Genomic DNA, 19,873 nt, shown 5'->3' on the forward strand with positions numbered 1-19,873 from the left:
AAGGGAATTTGTCAGCTCGTGTAACTGAAAAGTCCATGGCTGATAGCACGGCAGTATCCAGGGCCTCACACAATCATATCACAACCCAGCTTCTTTCCCAGTCTTGCCTGCACTCTCCTCTGTGGTGGCTTCACTCTCAGGTTAGCATCCCCCACTCTTCCACATGGTGCTTCCCTCCCAGTCCCAGCTTCAGGATGACATCCTGACAGTTCGATAACCCCACCAAATAAGGCACACCGGCCATGTTCCCAGTGAACCCTAGCAGAAGTCTTAGGGAGAGCTGCCATTTGACTAGCTGGAATCACAGCCCCATCTCTGAGCCAATCACTGAGGCCAGGCTGGGAGGGTGATGCTGATTGGCCAGGCCCAAGTCACATGACCGCATCTGGAGCCCTAGGCTGAGAGAAGTCAGTCCGACAATGGCGTGAGTCACCTGGACCGGGAGTTGGGAAGCAGGGTGGTTCTCCAAAGGGATATCAAGGTGCTATGAGTGGAAGGTCCGTCACAGCTGAAAGCAGCAGATGTCTACTGCAAAAGGTACTCTTTTGTTGTTTTTGGTTTTTTGGCTCTTTCATGCCTGGAAGCTGCTATTTTATGCCTAACACGTGTATAGCTGAGGCCGCACATGGCTCCTAGCACTGGCCAATTGGAAAATGCCGCAAGGTGAAGAGGGGCTACTCTGTTTTCTTAGATTCTGTATTTGTCTATTTAATGTCTGTTAACCACAGGGCCAAACTGACAGCCCAAGTTCTTTACATCTGCCCTGGGATCCTGCTTTCGCGAGCAGGTGAAGTTGTATAACAAATCCTCCAACCAGTCCCGGATCCATTCCCACAGCTACGTCCTTTATGTAATCCCACACACCATGTCAATATTTCCCCTTCCTTGAGTCAACCCAGGGCCAGTTACCAGACATCTAGGGACAGCCCCTACACCCCAAATCCTGCTGGAATTATTCAAACCAGGAGTTTATCAGGTAAACACTCAAAAAAAGTGGGGGAAATGGTCAGAGACAGGAGACAAAGAAAAACGTGGCGAGTGGGACTTTATCCACCTAAAGATACAGCTGTTCAGCTGTTCTAAAAGATTTTGTTTAAGAGGGGAAAAAAGTAGGGGATGTTGAGAAGGGGACAGAGGAGGCTGCTGTCTAGAGGCACTGGGCCCTTTCCCTCCCTCTTTCCCCTTAAAGCAGAAACTAAAACCCACTGGCTTCAAGGAGCTAAAAGCCTAAAACAGGAGAAAACAGGGTGAGCAGGGAATAGAGAAAAGAAAACAAAACCCTAGACAACAGGAGGAGAAAATTAAAGATTACTAAAAAATTTTTGTATATATATATACATATAAAATATTTTAACTAATACATAATAGATATATATGTATATATGATATCTAACTAAATTAAAACAGGTCTTTAATTTGGCTCAGTTGGAATTCCAAAATTTATATGTAAAAATGTATATACTAAAAGAATTTATCACAAAAATATAAAAAAAGGGTGCTGATTGGCTTTTGTGCATCTGCAGCCTTGGTTCTAAATTAACTTTAGCATTTGCTAAAAGGTATCAACTGAGAAAACTTTATAGACTTAATCAATACTGGGACTCAAATTATAGTTATACCTGGGGATCCCACTAAATTTAAACATTGTACCCCCTATAATCTTAGAAAAGGAGCTAAACATAAAATAGAGGAAAAAATAGCCTTTAACTACAGCCTTACCCAAGTTTCCCATAGTCATAATACCTATTGCTCTAAAAATATCTCACATTGGGCACACACACTCTAACACAATGAATACTGAATTAAAATTAAATCTTTGGCCATTACAAATTGGCTTGATACAATGGGACTCCACAGACCCCTTAGTTAAAATAGTTAATATGGCCCATTGTAAGTTAAAAGAGGGCCTTCAAGGATTAAAACTTTTTATATAAAACCTAATTAATAAAGATGTGATTGTTCCCACTGCTTTTCTGTTTGATAACCCAACTTTGCCTGTTTCTGCTGGGAAAAAATAAAGGATGCTGTACTAGTTAGCTTGGGTTGTCAAGACAAAATACCACAGACTGGGTGACTTAAACAACAGAAAATTATTTTCTCAAAATTCTAGAGGCTGGTGCCAATGCAGGGGACACGGGTTTGAGCCCTGGTCCAAGAAGATACCACATGCCGTGGAGCGACTAAGCCCATGAGTCACAACTACTGAGCCCATGTGCCACAACTACTCAAGCCTGCGTGCCTAGAGTCCATGCTCCGCAACAAGAGAAGCCACCACAATGAGAACCCCATGTACCACAAGAAAAAGTAGCCCCTGCTCGCCGCAGCTAGAGAAAGTCCATGCGCAGCAAGACCCAACCCAGCCAAAAATAAATAAATTTAAAAAAAATTCTAGAGGCTGGGAAGTCAAGCGTTAAGATGCTGGCTGATTCAATTTCTGGTGAGGCCTCTCTTTCTGACTTGTAGATAGCAGCCTTCTTGCCATGGCTGCACATGGTAGACAGAGGAAGAGGTATTTCTCTTTCTTTTCTTCTAAAGTCACCAGTCCTTTTGGATTAGGGGCCCACCCTTACGCCCTCATTTAACCTTAGTTACCTTCATAAAGGCCCTATCTCCAAGTGCAGTCATATTGACGGTTGTGGCTTCAACATGTAAATCTGGGGAGGACACAAACATTCAGTCCATAAAAGTTGCCTCATGGTGGATTACTACAGCATTAATGCTCTGGTCGCAGCCATTAGGGCCCCCATACCCAATATCCGATATTATTAAAATTACGGACTCTATCCAACTAATAAATATTTTGCTCTTATAAATCTGGTTAAAAACATTCTCTTGCATGCCTGTTTCAGCAGCCTTTCAGCTGCAGTTTGCCTTCACTTCTGAAAAGACACAAGATACCTTTTCCAGGCATGGGGTACCTCAACAGTTTTGCCACCACATACAATCCTTGCAACAAGATCTTCACTGTGTTCACCTTTCTCCAGGAGCACAGGTATGACATTATATTGATGACATCCTCCTCCAATGAGACTCATTTAACACACTCTTTACGGACATATAAGTCCAACATTTTTTAGTCCTTTTTGCATCCGGTGGCAGTGTATTTACAAATTTTACTTCCAAATCAGCAGACACTTCCATTAGTGCCCTCAGAAACTCCTTCACTGTAGTCTTTGGCAACCTCTTCTCATGTCTCCTGGTGTCTCTACACCACTTTTTTTTTAAATTGGAGTATATTTGCTTTACGATGCTGTAAACTTTGCTGTGTCAGTTTCTACTGTACAGCAAAGTGAATCAGCTCTATGTATACATATATCACCTCTTTTTTGGATTTCCTTCCCATTTAAGTCACTACAGAGCAATGAGTAGAGTTCCCTGTGCTATACAGTAGGTTCTCATTAGTTATCTATTTTATACGTAGTTGTATATATATGTCAATGCCAGTCTCCCAATTCATCCCATCCCTGCTTCCTCCCTTGGTGTCCATACGTTTGTTCTCTACGTCTGTGTCTCTATTTCTACTTTGCAAATAGGTTCATCTGTATCTACACCACTTTTGATGGCCGTCAGTTGCCCGAGAGTTTGTAATGCAAGAAACTACCCGTCTTAGCCTCATGCTGTACACTATTAAAACAACAAATAGCAGGCTACATACTGGGCTCTCCTGGAACTAGAGGCTATCACAGACCCCCAAGACCGTGACCCTCTGTGTGCAGCTACCCATTATGCTTTGGGTCATGGACACTGCATCCCACAAGCTCAGCACAGCTACAGAGTCCTCCCTAAGACAGGATGGAACCAAACGTGGGGCCTCTGGCATATTCCACCTCCAGGGGGTTGAGGGTAGCTTCCCCTGTCTTCAGTCCCTTGCCAGATGCCATGGTGCTGAAGGAAGTCTCCCCACTCTGAGACCCCTTGGCTTCCTGAGAAGCCCATCGGCATTAGCTGAGTGAACAGCAATGCGAGTTTGTAGACAATGCGAATGGCACTGCTAACCATCATATGTGATGGAGCTCCATGGAATATTGCTGCTTTCCATCCCTTAACCTGGATGTCCCTGATGAAGGACGGAACCCAAAGGTCAACACAGTTGGCCAAACTTTAGGCAGTCATCTTCACACTGGATGCTCTGGCCAACAAACGGGCCCACCTTCACATTTATTATAAACCATTTGGCTATTACGTAAAAACTGTCCCTTCCAAGGTAAAAGACTGGGAATCTCTTACCTAATAGATAGCCAAAATATAAATCAAAATCACACGTCTCTACATGCATTGAGGCCGCAATACAAGGCCTTGTCAGGACCCTCCTCATTCCCTTTGGGGTTACAGACGTTACTGGTAGTAACCAAGACACACATTTCACTTTTCAAAATACACAATGCTTGGCTCTTGGACAAGGCATTCAATAGAACTGCATGTCCTTAATAGGACCTAAATAGCCAGTTTAACTGAGAGAACTAATGGTCTCTTAAAATAACTCCTTTTAAGATTCCAGCCCAGGAAATAAACCTCTAAATGTGTCTCTAGGGGCTTCCCTGGTGGTGCAGTGGTTGAGAGTCCGCCTGCCAATGCAGGACACATGGGTTCGAGCCCTGGTCTGGGAGGATCCCGCATGCCGCGGAGCGGCTGGCCCCGTGAGCCACAATTACTGAGCCTGTGCGTCTGGAGCCTGTGCTCCGCAACAAGAGAGGCCGCGATAGTGAGAGGCTCGCTCACCGCGATGAGGAGTGGCCCCCACTTGCCACAACTAGAGAAAGCCCTCGCACAGAAACGAAGACCCAACACAGCCATAAATAAATAAATAAAATTTAAAAAAAAGTGTCTCTATGTTGCCCCTGGCCTTTAACCTATCTGCAGATTTTCAATCCTGTCTCCATTCCATAAGGGCTGGAGGCCAGATCTAGGCTCATACTCCGCTGAGACCCATTAACTGTAGATTGTCCCATGGGCCAGGCAGCTGCTTGCCTGATATGGGACCCAGCTGAACCTAAACTTCCACCATAAACAAAGCTAAAAAAACAAGTGCAGCTGTACACTTTCTGTTGATTACTGAAAGTTGGGACACTTTCATTCGTTTACAATCCACGGGCCAAATTCTCCAAGCTCCACTGTCTCAACCAAGTGTGGCAAATGCTAAGATCCACACTAACCTGAGTGGATGTCCACTTAAAAAGGATATCCCGGGGCTTCCCTGGTGGCGCAGTGGTTGAGAGTCCGCCTGCCGATGCAGGGGACACGGGTTTGTGCCCCGGTCTGGGAGAATCCCACATGCCGCAGAGCGGCTGGGCCCGTGAGCCATGGCCGCTGAGCCTGCGCGTCCGGAGCCTGTGCTCCGCAACGGGAGAGGCCACAACAGTGAGAGGCCCGCGTACAGCAAAAAAAAAAAAAAAAAAAAGGATATCCCAAGTCACATATCCCAGATGACATTGGCCTGGCCCAGGAGTTCACCACTGGAGATGCCATCACCCCAACTCAAGACCTCACCTTTGGAAATGATTTGCCCTTCTGTGCCAGAGATGACTTCACCTGGACACTGAAACCTCCACCCCAGTGATGCCCATGGATGGCCTCTCCTAAGGTAAAAATTGGACACAGGGCAGTTTTGCTTTTCTTCCTTTGATATTAGATATTCTGTTTCTGAGCTTGCTGTCTGCTTAGCTTGTGACTCTGGTATATCCCTTGTTCTCTGCCAAAACATACATCCCTAAACTCCCGCGACTAAAGGGAAATTTGGTGGAGATTATTACTATCTGTGCCATTCTAAAAATGATAGAGATTATTACTTTCCCCAGAGGACACCTCCCTCATGTCAGTCAACCCGCTGACCCCTTGGGGAGAGGACCACTCACTCCCCAGTGCTGTGTCCTACTTGTGCTCGGCATCTCGAACATGACCTCTCCTTCCCCTTGGTTACACACAATACCACTAATCTTTACATATACTTTGCTAAATTATCAGCTCATATCCTCCCACAACATAACTGCCTGACCCAAGAGATACACCAAGATGTTATTGTCACTCATACTTTTAACATACTGTACAACTCCACCAAAATATTATTAGAGACTCCTGAAATTTCAGATCTATTTTCTTGCCTAATGCCATATAAATGGAAAACCAGTTTTTCCAATCAGTTATGGACTGACCTAGAAGCACTCCTTATACTTCTACCTGTGTTCCTCCTTTCTACTTTCATAATAAAATGTTTCCTGTATTGTTTAGGACATCCTATGCCTTACTCCCTAAAAGTCTCCTTATAATCACCCCAAAGTTTCTTAAAGTAATGCCAGATAACCACAGGGCCAATTGTTTTGTGTTTTCTTAGATTCTGTATTTAGCCTTTTGACATCTATTAACCACAGGGCCAAATTAATAACCAAAGTTGTTTACATCTCCCCTGCAATCCTGCTTTTGTGAGCATGCAAGTCATATTACAAACTCTCCAACCAATCTTGAAGTTCATATCCACAGCCACCTCCTTTATCTAATCCCACACAACATGTCAATATTTCCCCTGCCCTAAATCAACCCAAGGCCAGGTACCAGACATCTAGGAAGAGTTCCTGTCCCCCACAGTTCAAAAGACTTATTTAAACTAGCTGATCCTAAGCTATTTTCCCTGCTATAGCTTGCCTTTCCTGCAGAAACCCCAGTAAAGGCTCTGACTTTGGCTTTCCCCTTGCTCCTTTCTGCCTCTCGACCAAACCTGATGCTTCCCCATGTGGCCACATGTGGTGTGCCTCCTCTTCTTGGGAAACGTAAGTAATAAATTCTTCTTTCAATGGCATCACTTCTCTCCGTGCTGTCAGTCACTTCCATAAATTAAAATTCTGCAGTTACAGTTGAGACAGGAGCTGCCACTGCTGAGTTCTCAGAACTGGAACACCAGGTTTGTGCATGTATGTGCATCTGTGTGTGTGCATTAAAGTGTATGTGATATAAATTTTACATTTTAACCATTTCTAAATGTACGGTTCAGTGGCATTAATTACATTTGCATTGTTATGCAACCATAATTACTATCCATCTCAAGAACCTTTTAATCACCCCAAACAGAAACACTACCTATTAAACAGTAGCTCCTTATGACACCCCCTCACCCCCAAATCCGAGTAAACATTATTCTGCGTTCTCTCTCTGAATTCTAGGTACCTCATATAAGTAGAATCATAAAATATTTGTCTTTTTGTGACTGGCTTATTTCATTTAGCATAATGTCTTCGAAGTTAATTCATGTTGTGGCATATATTTCATTCCTTTTTAAGACCAAATAATATTCCATTGCATGTATATACCACATTTGTTTATCCACTCATCTGCACCTGGTTTCTTTCCACATTTTGACTATTGTGAATAATGCTGCTATGAGCTTTGGTGTACAAATATCATTCTCTACATAACAGCCAGAAAGAGCTTTCTGTTCAGTCCCTTCCCTCATAAAAGCCTATGGTAAATTAAACCACAATGAGATACCATAGAATATCTACAGATAGCTAAAATGGAAAAGATTGATAATTCCAAGTGTTGGCAAGGATGCAGAGAATAAGAAACTCATACAGTGTTGGTGGGAGTGTAAAATGGTGTAATCACTTTGAAAACAAGTCCATTTTTACCACTTACCCTGTGACCCAGAAATCCCATTCTTAGATACTTACCCAAGAAAAATTAATGTATATATTCACAAAAAGACCTATACAAAAACGTCCATAGTGGCTTTATAATAGGCAAAGGGAAAAAACTCAAATGCCCATCAGCAGATGAATGGATTAATAAACTGTGGTGTGTTTATACAATTGCATACACTTGTTAAATAATAATTTTTAAAATCTAGTATAATCATGACTCACACAGATATAAAATGAATGTGTCAAAGGTTTTATTTAAGTCATTAATTAATGAGAGACCCAGAAAGATATTACAAAGTTCAGAGGAAAATTCAAAATACCGCACGCACATATATATTCAAATGAGGAATAATGAAATGCTTTACAAATAGATGCAAAACCTGGCAGAACTGATCAGACCCACAGTGCAATAATAAAATACATCCCCTTGAACACAATTTGTATTTCTATACACAAGAATAGGTCTTCTAAAAAACTAACAGAGTTATTCTTTATCTCAAAGACAATGAAAGGTATGGAGCCCTCATAGAATCAGATATCCCAGAAGGGTGTGCTAGACAGCACCTTGTTTTTCACTGGATACTCAGTAATGTTTTTTAGACCATTTCAAAGTTTTTCACAGTTTTCCTCTACATTACACAGTAATAAAAGAGAATGAACTACTGGTACACGAACAGATGAAGCTCGCAGATATTATGTTCAGGATAAAAAAAAGGCAGACAAAAAAGATTATATACTGTATGATACCAGCTTACTCTGGGGTCAGAGGTAGACTCCACAAAGGAAGCTCCCCAAGAGAATCTTATTGGTTGCTGGAAATGGTATATAACTTGATTTGGGTGGTGGAGATACATATATATATATGGCATATATATATATATATATATATATATATATATATATATATATATATGTAAAATCATTGATTTTACTTAAGATTAGTACCTAAGACTCTCCCTATCCCACTTGCCCCCAAATCCAACAATTGCCATTTACCTTCAGAGTTAAGTCCAAACTTGAGGTCTGTTGTCTGTTTCCTCTCGTGTACCATTTCTATTTCCCCTTTTCCTGACAGTTTCTCAAAAGTACCTTACTTAGTCTTTCCAGTTTCATGGCCTTTGCCTTCAAATCATACCCGTTATTTATCTCGCAGGTGTCAGGACACCTTCTGAAAGCCTTACCTTACTAAGTCTATCTAGTCTATCTCTACCCCCAGAGTAACCTGGTATCATACAGTATATACTCTTTTTTTTTTTTTACATCTTTATTGGAGTATAATTGCTTTACAATGGTGTGTTAGTTTCTGCTTTATAACAGAGTGAATCAGTTATACATATACATATGTTCCCATATCTCTTCCCTCTTGCGTCTCCCTCCCTCCCACCCTCCCTATCCCACCCCTCTAGGTGGTCACAAAGCGCCGGGCTGATCTCCCTGTGCTATGCGGCTGCTTCCCACTAGCTATCTATTTTACATTTGGTAGTGTATATGTCCATGCCACTCTCTCACTTTGTCACAGCTTACCCTTCCCCCTCCCCATATCCTCAAGTCCATTCTCTATATACTCTTTTATGTCTGCCTTTTTTTTACCCTGAACATAGTATCTGTGAGCTTTATCTGTTTGTGTACCAGTAGTTCATTCTCTTTTATTACTGTGTAATGTAGAAGAAAACTGTGAAAAACTTTGAAATGGTCTAAAAAACATTGCTGAGTATCCAGTGAAAAACAAGGTGCTGTCTAGCACACCCTTCTGGAATATCTGATTCTTTTGGGCTCCATACCTTTCATTGTGTGTGTGCAAATCTGCCATCCTAGGTGCCTCCATAACATGGGTCAGCATTCTTATAGCTTGTGTACCCTTTTACTCTGAATGTTAGAGGCTTTATTCTTTTGGTAAATTATTCACACCTGGGCTTTATCCCTATTCTGTTTCCTATGTGGCCTTTTTTGCTATTAAAAGTCTGCTTAACTTACTCTGCTTTTGCTTTTTCCTACAGAGAGTAATTTAACAGCGATGCGTTTTGATTGGCTGCACCGTTCGGTTTTGTTTTTGTAACTTTTAAAAAAACAGCAGATATCACACACAAAACAGGACAGAAGCAGATTTTAAGTTTTTCTTAAAAGAGAAATAAATGAAGGAAGAAAAGAAAGATCTGGCATCACAGGGCCCACAGTCCCTCGTGGAAACAATCAGCTGGAACCTCAGGTACTGCACACGTCCCTAGAGGCATCTGAGTTTGATACCCCTTTCTCCGTCAATGACAGTTTCCAGTTGCTCATTTAGAAGAGAATGGGTGGGGCAGAGGCCAGCGTTACCAGGAGGGTGGAGAGGACAGCCAAAGCCTCAGAGACAGACGGTCAGAACCAAAGAGATCGGGGTGTAGAGCCTTGGCCTGGTCTGTGGGAACTAGTAAATCTCAGGCTCGCTTAAACTCCGGGGTTTTCAATCCCGCCACGGTCCAATTCCAGGTGCGTGCTTTACTTAAGTCTTTATCGACACCACGTAACATCCTGAAAACAAAGAACTCCACCAGCCCCGGAAGCCCTGGGTTCAACCGTAGTCATCTGACCTTGCATTCCAGGCTCTGATTGGGCTTTGGGAATACGTGCCCTTCCTCCTCAGACCCTTCCGGGACCCCGTCCCAGCAGCCCACGGGGGCGGGGAAAGGTGCCACGGGGCGACGGTATTGGTCGGCTTCTTCAGGACGCAGCCAATCGGAATCTGCCGACTTCCGGCGTGAAGGGAGCTGGCGCGCGGCGTCGTAGCGCGGCTGCGGCGCGGGGAGTTTGGATCGTGGTTCCGCCCGCTTCGAGACTGTGGGAGAGGTGAGTGCCGGCGCACGCTGACTCATGGACCCGTCCGCCTGTCCCAGCCCCACTCTTGGCCACGCGGCCCGGGGCCGGAGAGGAAGGCCTCTCCGGTTCCTCCCGTTGCCCTCCCCGGTTCGGCTAGGCCCGCTGAGTCCTCTCGTCAGGCGAACAGCATGGAAGGAGAGCACAGACGCACATAGATACTCAGATGGGGAAACAGAGGCCTGGGGGCGGGGGCGAGCTTTGCCAGGCTGTCCCAGGACCTTGGTGGCAGAACCGGCCTAGCACCCAGTATGTTCTTGTTCGTGTACTCCAGTGCCTACCAAGATGCCTGGCACAGAACAGTCACTTCCCAGATTTCTGGCACTACCCCCATTTCCCTCCCGAGGGATAACCAAAACTCTGTACTTTGTCTATGGCTTTCCACAATCATGAGCCAGTCTGCGTGTATTCTTAGTACCTACTGTGTGCCACGTGCCCGGCACCCCTTTACCTTACAGTTGTAGCTTCGCAATACCCCAGCAAAGGGAAATGGTTAAGGACACAGACTATCAGATTGCCTGAGTTCGGAAGCCGGCTCCTGCATGTACTAGCTATGTGACTGTCCAACTGTTACTTAAAGTGCCTCAGTTTCCTTTTGTCATATGAGGGAAATGACCTACTCTACCTCCTGGAGTTTTTGTTATTATTGAACGACTTAATATATGCAATAAATGCTTCAAAGAGTACTTGACAACATAGTAAGGGTTCTATTATAACCACCCAGAGAACTGGATAAGATTGTCCTCATTTTATTCATGGAGACTCTGAGGCACAAACAATTGTCTCTGTGATGAAAGGGCATTTGGTGATTAAATGCTAGAAATAGGATTTGAACTGAGAACTGCCTGACTCCAAAACATCTTGCACAACATGGGGATTTCACCCGTACCCCTCACCTGCCCTTCGGTTACTTGGCACTTTGGACACCTAGTGGCCTGAGGTGGAGCAGGTACCTGACAGCTCCTGGTGCCACCAACGTGGATAAATAGCACCCCTGTGCCCCTGTCAAGATGAAGGGGCAGTAATGAGAGAGACTGGGTGAGCGACCAGAAATTGGAGAAGGCGGGAGATAGAGTATTCTGTGTGAGGAATAGTAAATAGTATTAAATTGAGCCAACGTTTAGTTAGCCAGGCTGCTGTCAGAAAGTAGCTTGTAGTCTAGTAGAAGAAATATGGTGCATGTATCTTTTTGAATTCGTGTTTTCATTTTTTCTGGTTATATACCCAGAAGTGCAATTTCTGGATCAAATGGTAGTTCAATTGTCAGTTTTTGAGGAACTTCCATATGGTTTTCCATAGTGGCTGCACCATTCCCATTAAGAGTGTACAAGGGTTCCCTTTTCTCCACTTTCTCTCCAACATTTGTTATTTGTTTTTTGGTTTGTTTTTTTTTTCTTTTGGCTGCACCCCACAGCTTGTGGGATCTTAGTTCCCTGACCAGGGATCAAACCTGTGCCCCCTGCAATGGAAGCGTGGAGTCCTAACCACTGGACCCCCCCAGCGAATTCCCCAGCATTTGTTATTTGTAGGCTTTTTGATGACAGCCATTCTGACAGATGTGAGGTGATATCTCATTGTTGTTTTGATTTGCATTTCTCTAATAATTAGCAGTGTTAAGCATCTTTTCATGTACCTGTTAGCCATCTGTATGTCTTCTTCGGAAAAATGTCTATTTAGATCTTCTGCGCATTGTTTGATTGGGTTTTTTGTTTACCAGCACCTTTCTCCATTGTATATTCTTGCCTTCTTTATTGTAGATTAATTGACTATAGGTGTGTGGGTTTTATTTCTGGGCTCTCTATTCTGTTGCATTGATCTATGTGTCTGTTCTTGTGCCAGTACCATGCTGTTTTGATTACTGTAGCTTTGTAGTATAGTCTGACGTCTGGGAGGGCAGTACCTCCAGCTTTGTTCTTTTTTCTCAAGATTGCTTTGGCACTTCGGGGTCTTTCATGATTCCATGTGAATTTCAGGATTATTTGTTTCAATTCTGTGAAAAATGTTGTGGGATTGCATTACATATGTATATTGCTTTGGGTTATATTCTATATATATTCCTTTTAAGGGAAGGAAGGGTAGAAAAAGAGGTCCAGTGTAATTGTAGAATATTTGGGGGAGCTAAATGCCACAAGCCCCTGTGGGTCTCCATTGCCTGTAGCATGATACATGAGGCCTTTGAGCAGTCTCCTCTAACCACCTGCTAGTCTACCTCAGTCTTTGCATGACTAGTGTGTAGACTACCCTTCACAACCTCCACCCTGTTTGGAAGGTTCCAGTTGTCCTTCAAGATCCAATTCAGTGTTCTTTGGAAAACTGCTCTATGATTTTCCTGAGTTTTACCTTCATCTGGGAAGCCATAAGACTTTTAAGAAAAGACTTTATTATAGGACTTACCCATTTCATTGTAATTTTTTATTGGCATGTCTGTTTCCTGCTAGTCTAGAAGCTCATTGAAGGAAGTAATTATTTCTTGCTTATCTCTGTCCTCTAGTGCCTCCTACGATCCCTGGCACAGTGAAAATACAAGTCGAAATCAACTAATGGAAGTTCTTGGTGTTATGACATATAGACTTTGTTCTCTAGAATGGCAAGGAACTACTGAGTTTACTTTGTCTAAAAAGTCCTATATCTTTTTTTTTTTTTTGCGGTATGCAGGCCTCTCACTGTTGTGGCCTCTCCCGTTGCGAAGCACAGGCTCCGGACACGCAGGCCCAGAGGCCATGGCTCACGGGCCCAGCCGCTCCGCGGCATGTGGGATCTTCCCGGACCGGGGCACGAACCCGTGTCCCCTGCATCAGCAGGCGGACTCTCAACCACTGCACCACCAGGGAAGCCCCCCAAAAGTCCTATATCTTAATGAACCATATTCTCAATGTCAAGAAAAATATTGCAGTCATAATCCTGTCTTCCAAACACTTCAGCTATTTTTATTTTTTCATGAAATTAAAATTTTAAATTTTCTAAATTTTAACTATGCAAATTTCTTACTGTAAGCCTAATATACTCATAATTTACAGTTTTTTTTAGTTTTAAATTAATCCATGTAGCTTCTCAGTCTCCATGGTAGTCATTTATCTTATAAATTATCACATTATTCCACTCTCCTTTGTGGTTTAACAGGTGTGAAATGTTGCTTCATGCTATTAATTATTAGAAGAATTGAACATTTTTCCATGAGATTATTTTGTCTTTGTATATTCTGGTGAACTATGTGTTTATACTCCCTGATCATTTGTTCACAGGAGCTTTATGTGTTTTTAATATTAATCCTTTATTTGTTATTTGTTGCTGATTTTCTTTTTAAAAAAATTTCATATGTGAAAGTAGATACATTTTTAAAACTACGTAATGTGTGTGTGTATATATAAATAATTATAAAGAAAAATTATAAAGTTTAATTTTACATTAAAATTATATAAATGTAAAGAATAATTATAAAATTATAATTACATGTAACTGTCATCCAAATCAAGAAATCTGGGGTACTTACTAGTACCCCAGAAGTATGCTTCCCTCATCATAACCTCCTCCCTACACTAGAGATAACTGTTTTCCTGTTTTTTGTGATAATAATTCTCTTGTCTTCTTAATTTACCCATATATGTAACCTGTAAGTAATGTAGTGCAGTTTTGCTTGGTTTTGAACTCTATAAATGGGATGGTAGTTTGTGTATTCTACTTTGTCTTTCTCATTTAGTTCAACATTACATTTGTGAGATTCTTCCATATTGTAGATACAGGTTTTTTAAATTTTTAAATAATTTTATAATTGTTAATAAAAGTTTATTTTGTTGCCATAGAATATTCCATTGTATGATTGTGCCACAGTTTATCCATCCTGCTTTTGATGACATTTAGGTTGGTTTCAGATTTGAGCTATTAATGTTGCTGTGAATGTTCTTGTTCATATTCCCTGCTGCACATGTTCATAAGTTTGTATATAACTAAGAGTAGAACTATTGGGTCTAAGGATACGTATAGGTTTTACTTTTCGATCTAATGCCAAATTGTCTTCAAAAGTGGTTGCACTCCTACCAGTGTTTGTTTGTTTCTTTATTTTATTTTTATTTTTTGGCTGCGTTGGGTCTTCATTGCTGCATGGGCTTTCTAGTTGCAGTGAGCAAGGGCTCCTCTACATTCAGGTGCCCGGGCTTCTCATTGCGGTGGCTTCTCTTGTTGCGGAGCACGGGCTCAGTAGTTGCGGCATGCAGGACCTAGAACACGCAGGCTTCAGTAGTTGTGGCGCACGGGCTCTAGGGTACACAGGCTTCAGTAGTTGTGGCACATGGGCTCAGTAATTGTGGCTCGTGGGCTCTAGAGTGCAGGCTCAGTAGTTGTGGCACACAGGCTTAGTTGCTCTGCGATCTTCCCAGATCGGGGATCGAACCCGTGTCCCCTGCATTGGCAGGTGGATTCTTAACCACTGCTCCACCAGGGAAGTCCCTTACCAGTGTTATTAGACTTTCCATTGCTCCACATCCTTTCTAATATTTGATACTGTGTATTTAATTTTTGCCTATCAGGTAGGTGTATGTATTTTCTTATGGTTTTAATTCCCTGGATTATTAATGAAGTTGAGCACCTTGTATTTATGGACTGTTTCCTTTTTTTAAAAGTGTCTCTTCAAGTTTTCTGTCTTTTCCATGGAGTTGTCTGTCTTTTTCTTATTTTGTAGGAGTTATTTTTTCATTCCACATAGTGGTTATTTATTTGTTAGTTATATATATTGCAAATATCTACTCTCTGGCTTTTAAAAGTGGATGTAATATAATTTTAGTCAACTTTTTAAGCACTTATTGTGAAATATTTTTTTAACTTTTTATTTTATATTGGAATATAGTTGATTAACAATGTCGTGATGGTTTTCATGTGTATGCCAAAGTGATTCAGTTATACATATGCGTGTATCTGTTCTTTTTCAAATTCTTTTCCCATTTAGGTTCTTACATAATACTGAGCAGAGTTACCTGTGTTATACACTAGGTCCTTGTTGGTTATCCATTTTAAATATAGCAGTGTGTACATGTCAATCCCAAACTCCCTAACTATCCCTTCCCCCCACCCTGTTGTGAAATATTATATATTTCATAGAGAAAAGTTCAGAAAACATCTATATAAGCTGTGCAGAAATGGGTTAACATAGTAGGCCTGGGAACTTGGGTTTTGAAACCTTTCCTAAGCTGATAAGGTTCTTTTGCCCACCTGTGGCACTAACACTTGCTTTCATTCTGAGAATCTGAAATTTTGGTGTTAAAGTGTTCCTCTGTGACCAGCCCCGGATAAAAACCCTAGACAATGCATCTCTGGTGTGTTTCCTAGGGCAAAAACATAGTGCACGTGTAGCTGCAGTTTTCTTGAGAGAGAATGTCCTCTCTGGGAGGTAGAGAGCACGTAGAAGGCAGCACATGGATTCCTACAGACTGATGTGTCTTTTCCTCTTGTTGCTCTGTTGGTGTGTCCTTACTGTCTGTTGCTGTAATAAAACTTAGCTGTGAGTTAAGACGGTATGCCTGCGGTCGTTCATCACTGAACATGAGGGAATGGTCTTTGGGGACCCCGGAAACAGCAGTTTAATGGCATATATCAAAGCAAACACCTCTGTATCTATGTCCCAAGTAAGAAATAGAACATTGCTAACACCCTCAGAAGCCTCCTGTCTGTTAACACATATATGTGGAATCTGAAGAAATTGGTATAGACGATCTTATTTACAAAGCAGAAATAGAGACACAGATGTAAACAAACGTATGGATACCAAGGGGAAAGGGGGTGGTGGAATGAATTGGGAGATTGGGATTGACATATATACACTATTGATACTATGTATAAAATGATAACTAATGAGAACCTACTGTATAGCACAGGGAACTCAGTGCTCTGTGGTGACCTAAATGGGAAGGAAATCCAAAAAAGAGGAGATAAATGTATATGTATAGCTGATTCACTTTGCTGTACAGTAGAAACTAATACAACATTGTAAAGCAACTATAATTCAATAAAAATAAAAAAGCAGGAAGCCTCCTGTCTGCCCCTGTCTTATCCTCTACCCCAAAGATAACTATTATCCTGATTTTTGTGCTAATCAATACATTGCTTTTCTTTATATTCCAGTGTCTCAAGTCTTAGTGCTGTTTTAGCTAGTTGGCACACGAAAGATTCTCAGTTAAAATGCAATTCAGTTTTTCTAATCTTTTTCTTTTTTGTTAGTGCTGTTTGTATCTTGTTTGAGAAATCTCTTGGAGGTTATAAAATTATTCTTCTGTATTATTTTCCAGAAACTTTATTGTTTTGCCCTTTACATTTAGATCTGCAGTTCACTTGAAAATGATTGATGTGTATGGAGTGAAGTAGGATTTAAATTTCATTTCTTCCCACGTATATATCCGACGTTCTAGCACAATTTACTGAAAAGACTCCTTCCATTGTGTTCTGCAATGCTACTTTTGTCATAAATTAAGTGTCTTTATATTGGCTTGCTTATGGGTTATTTATTCTCTTCCACTGGTGTTTGCCTATCCTAGCATCAATATCTCACTGTTTTTAAAGTAGTTTTTTAATAAGTCTTTATATGTCTGCCAGAGCAAGTCTTCTCATCCTATAGGTATTCAAGAGTATCTTGGCTATTTTTGGAATTTTGCATCTCCATATAAATTTTACACTCAGCTATTAAGTTCCTCCAGGGGGGAAAAATAGAATTTTGATTAGAATTGCATGAAGTTATAGATCAATTGGCATCTTGACAGTATTGTTGTCTTCCAGTCATGATTATGGTACAAATATTTGTTTGATTACTCCTTAATTTCTCTTAATAATTATTTATAATTTTCTGAATAGAATCATAGACATAGTTTGGTAGATTTATTTTTTTGATATTTAAATTTTTATGCCATTGTGAATGGTAAGTTTTCTGAAATTTCATTGTCTAACAGTTTATTAGTGGTACATAAAAATAGAATTAACTTTTGTATATTGACCTCATATCAGCAGTCTACCTAAACTCACTGCATTAGTTTTCTGCTGTAACAGATTACTACAAATTCAGTGGCTTAAATCAACATAGATTTATTATCTTACAGTTTGTAGTTCCAAAGTTGAATGAGTCTCATTGGGCTAAAAATCAAGGTGCTAGCAATGGCATTCTTCACAGAATTAGAACAAAACATTTTACAATTTGTGTGGAAACACCAAAGACCCCAAATAGCCAAAGCAGTCTTGAGAAAGAAAAACGGAGCTGGAGGAATCAGGCTCCCCAACGTCAAACTATACTACAAAGGTACAGTAATCAAGACAGTATGGTACGGGTGCAAAAACAGAAATATGGATCAATGGTACAGGATAGAAAGCCCAGAGATAAAATGCATGCACATATGGCCACCTAATTTATGACAAAGAAGGCAAGAACATACGATGGAGAAAAGACAGCCTCTTCAGTAAGTGCTGGGAAAACTGGACAGCTATATGTAAAAGAATGAAATTAGAACACTACCTAACACCATTCACAAAAATAGACTCAAATTGGTTTAAAGACCTAAATGTAGGACCAGACACTATAAAACTCTTAGAGGAAAACATAGGAAAAACACTCTTTGACATAAACCACAGCAAGATCTTATTTGACCCACCTCCTAGAGTAATGAAAATAAAAACAAAAATAAGCAAATGGGACCTAATGAAACTTAAAAGCTTTTGCACAGCAAAGGAAACCATAAACAAGATGAAAAGACAGCCCTCAGAATGGGGGAAAATATTTACAAACAAAGCAATGGACAAAGGTTTAATCTCCAAAATATACAAACAGCTCAATATAAAAAAAAAACAATTAAAAAATGGGCAGAAGACCTAAATAGACATTTCTCCAAAGAAGACATACAGGTGGCCAAGAGGCAAATGAAAAGATGCTCAACATCACTAATTATTAGAGCAATGAAAATCAAAACTACAATGAGGTATCACCTCACACCAGTCAGGATGAGCATCATCAAAAAATCTACAAACAATAAATGCCGGAGCGGGTGTGGAGAAAAGGGAACCCTTTTGCACTGTTGGTGGGGATGTAAACTGATACAGCCACTATGGAGAACAGTTTGGAGGTTCCTTAAAAAACTAAAAATAGAACTGCTGTGTGACCCAGCAATCCCATTAGTGGGCATATATCTGGAGAAAAACATAATTCAAAAGAACACATGTACCCCATTGTTCATTGCAGCACTGTTTACAATAGCCAGGACATGGAAACAACCTAAATGTCCAGTGACAGATGAATGAATAAAGAATATGTGGTACGTATATACAATGGAATATTACTCAGCCATAAAAAGGAATGAAATTGTAGAGACGTGGATGGACCTAGAGTCTGTCATACAGAGTGAATTAAGCCAGAAAGAGAAAAACAAATATCATATATTAATGCATATGTGTGGAATCTAGAAAAATGGTACAGATGAATGTATTTACAAGGCAGTAATAGAGACAGATGTAGAGAATGGACATGTGGACACAGTGGGGGAAGGGGAGGGTGGGATGAATTGGGAGATTAGATTTGACATAAATACACTACCATGTGTAAAATAGATAGCTAGTGGGAACAGGTATAGCACAGGGAGCTCAGCTTGGTGCTCTGTGACCACCTAGATGGGGGGGGTGGGGGGGTGTTGGGAGGGAGGTCCAAGAGGGAGGGGATATAGGTATACATATAGCTGATTCACTTCATTGTACAGCAGAAACTAACACAACATTGTAAAGCAATTATACTCCAATTAAAAAATTTTTTTAATAAATAAATTACCGCAAATTCAGTGGCTTAAAACAACACAGATTTATTATCTTACGGTTCTGTAGTTCTGAAGTTGAATGAGTCTCATTGGGATAAAAATCAAGGTGTTGGCAAGTCTGTGTTCCTTTCTGGAAGCTCTAGGGAAGAATCTGCTTCCTTGCCCTTTACAGCTTCTTGAGGCTTTCCTCCTCCATTAATCTGAAGATTCTTTTAGTTGTTGTATATACACGGTTGTATCATTTGTGAACGTTAAGGTTCTTGCTTCTTTCCAGTTTATTTACTGTTCTTGCTTTATTGCTCTGGCTTAAATTTCCAGTGCACATCATTTGGAAGTGGTGAGAGTGGGCATCCTTGTACTGTTCCTGATCTAAAAGGAAAAACTTTCTAAATATCACCTTATTGGAGGTTTGTTTATATTTTAATTATATATCCCCTCTGTAGGGTTAAGGAAGTTCCCTTTTATTCCTTGTTTGATAAGAGTTTTCATAATGAATGGATTTCATTGTGAATGGATATTTGATTTTATCGTATGCTTATTCTGCAGCTCTTGAGAAAAGTCATACAATTTTTCTTCTTTAATAATTTGGTAAACTATATTAATTGATTTTTTTAATGTTGC

General features: G+C 40.9%; 1 protein-coding gene across 1 annotated transcript in view; it reads left to right on the top strand.

Annotated features, from left to right (window-relative positions):
* The first annotated feature begins 10,373 nt into the window (after window positions 1-10,373).
* The window catches only part of BLM (BLM RecQ like helicase), an 88,761-nt gene continuing 79,261 nt past the window's right edge, over window positions 10,374-19,873 (top strand). The window contains exon 1 of the mRNA XM_081230125.1: window positions 10,374-10,454. The gene's annotated coding sequence lies outside the window, so the exon portion shown is untranslated. The remainder of the gene's footprint in view (window positions 10,455-19,873) is intronic.

Source organism: Mesoplodon bidens (assembly GCF_964165515.1).
Source record: "Mesoplodon bidens genome assembly, chromosome: 3".
Taxonomy (NCBI): domain Eukaryota; kingdom Metazoa; phylum Chordata; class Mammalia; order Artiodactyla; family Ziphiidae; genus Mesoplodon; species Mesoplodon bidens.